This window comes from Meleagris gallopavo, chromosome Z, assembly GCF_000146605.3.
Source record: "Meleagris gallopavo isolate NT-WF06-2002-E0010 breed Aviagen turkey brand Nicholas breeding stock chromosome Z, Turkey_5.1, whole genome shotgun sequence".
Classification (NCBI taxonomy): domain Eukaryota; kingdom Metazoa; phylum Chordata; class Aves; order Galliformes; family Phasianidae; genus Meleagris; species Meleagris gallopavo.
In genome coordinates this window covers 944,812-947,534 of record NC_015041.2, presented here as the reverse complement: position 1 = coordinate 947,534, position 2,723 = coordinate 944,812, and positions in this window count along the sequence as shown.

Here is a 2,723-nt window from a genome sequence, read left to right as displayed (position 1 = left end):
CAGCTGCTGTTATTCCCAATTTCCTTACAATCTCTGTTTCTCAATCATTTTTTTTTGTTTGTTTTTCCTTCATATCCCTCATCTCTCTTCAGTCCTGACATCCCTGTCATACCCTTCTCATCTTTGCCTTCCTCAGCTTGTGTCCTTCCAAATTTTTCACTTCCCAAACTCTCATCATTACATAAACTACTAACATCATATTTCAGTTTCACTTCCTCCTCTCCAGAGGCTTCCAGTGCTAACACTGGGATTTCGGGTTTCCTAGATCACAGCAGAGGCTATTCTCACGTCCAGTGCCCTATCCTCTCCACCTCCCCCTTTGCAAGTAACAGCAGTCTCCGTCCCCTGCTCTCTCTCTCACACCAAGTTCTGCTCGCCGGGGAACGGTGCAGGGGGCTGCTCTCATGCCAGCACAGATAAACTCACTTCCTCTTTAACCCTTTTTCCTTTGTTCCACTATTAGTACCCTCAGTTACACTTGCACACACCCTTCAGTTCTGTACCATTAACAATTACACTTTCTTATACCATCAAAACAGTTTGTCTCATTCCCTTAGAAATCCACAAATCAAACCATACAGTTCTTCAGTTTCCATAAACACCCTTAATACCACGCAACTTCTCCCTAACAATCCATATCGTTTGGTTATAAACACTTCACCACAGAACCAGCACTGATTGACCCACCTCCCTCACACATCTCCTTGCAAGCAGAACACAATATTACATAAATGAGTTGACATTCATTCCCCAAATGGTGCAGGCATCTCTCTATGAATCCTTCATCCCCATTCATAAATTCATACAAAAACGTAAAGACAGACAGACAACAATCATCATTATACTCTTCACTCACACTGCAGTTGTGCCATGTCTCAGTACTCAACACGTTCACTTGCAATCACACACAATGCTGGATTTACACTTTAACAAATCAGAGCTCCGGACTCCTTTTGAGTGTTTTGGTAGCAATTACTCAAATACACAGTATCAAACACTTACAACAGATGGTGACAACAACAATAATACCTATGATTCCCGCTGTTATATCCACAACAACCCACGTAATCATTAGACAAAACTGGTGTTATCGATCACTTAATAACTAGCGTGCTTAATGACTATTGTTTCTTCCCTGCGTACACCTTACGGGCTACCTTTGTAGGGTTTCCTTTCCCAAGGAATTGCCCTGTACTCGGCTTCCTTTGTAGGGTTTCCTTTCCCAAGGAATTGCCCTCGTACCCAACCTGTGAGCTTACCTACTCAGGGGAGAGCACACCAGCCCTTTTCTACCCCGTGTAGGACGTCTCCGTATGCCTTATGGGTTCCCCTTTTTCCTAAACATACCTGGTCTGCTGACAAATGGTCATTGTCTGTCCCCGGAGTGATCGGATGAGGAAGGGGAGTCCTTCTGAGAAATCTCGGGGCGCCAAAGGCGTCCCCCTCTCAACCGGTCCTGCAGACGGACGGAGATTGTCCCATCTGGGTGCCAAATTGATTTGCAGAATCAAACTCTATAACCCCTAGTTAGGTTATAAAACAGGTATGTTTTTATTCAGCATTTGGCGCTAAGCTGGGTGCAAGGGGGATAGCTCCTCTGAACTTGCACACCGTAGGACAAAAGCTTGGTACAGATATAATCTGAACTAATACACAATCAGTGTTTTTCCCGGAATTCGTATACATATTCATTACATTTCCAAGAACCCATCAGCATATGGTCCCTCCCTCTTGCAAGCGTGCCATGGGCAGTGGGGGTCTCCTTCTGGTGGTCATGGCATGAAGGCTCATTGTCTTTAACGGAAGTAATCTGATCCTGACCCATTCCTTGTGTGATGTTTTCTTCAAGTTTACAATAGTGTTTCAAGATGTTCTTTTCTTATCTGGCCTCACATCCTTCTAACCTGCATTCCTATACAATAGTTAAACCTTATCTTGTCCTCTCTTTACTCATGTTCCTATACAATGGTTAACCCTTATCTACTGCACATCCTGCTTGCTACATTCTTTTGTCTTCGGCTTCCACATGTTTACCCTTCATCCCCTAACTCATACCCCTTGTTCTTGTGAGGGACTTCAACTTCCCAGACATCTGCTGGATTTATAATAGAGCAGATAGGGAACAGTCTCGGAGGTTCCTAGAGTGTGTGGGAGATAACTTCCTGACACAGCTGGTGAAGGAGCCAACAAGGGAAAACAAAATCCTGGACCTGTTGTTTGTTTACAGGGAACGTCTTGTGGGGGATGTAAAGGTTGGAGGCTGTCTGGGGGCATAGTGATCACGAGATGCTAGATTTTTCAACCCTTGTTGAACCATGGAGGGGAGTCAGCAGAACTGTCACCTTGGACTCCCAGAGGGCAGGCTTTGGCCTCTTTCAGACCATGGCTGAAAGGGTCCCTTGGGAGGTAGTTCTGGAGGGCATGGGAGCCCAGGAGGGCTGGGAATACTTTAAGGAAGTAATTTTAAAGGTGCAGGAGCTGACCATCCCCAGATCATGGAAGACAAGACGACAGGCAAGGAGGCTGGACTGGCTGAATGTCATGGTTTTGTGATTTTGGTTTTTGGTATTCCACATCATAACATCATGTAGTGCACTGGGAGTTCAAGTGTTAGTGCTCCAATTCCGGGTACCTGTCCCTGTACGTTGCAGAAGTCATGGGATCTGGCCCTTCCTGGTTGGGCGGTCTCTTACTGCCTGGCAGTGGGTGCTGGAGGGTGCTTT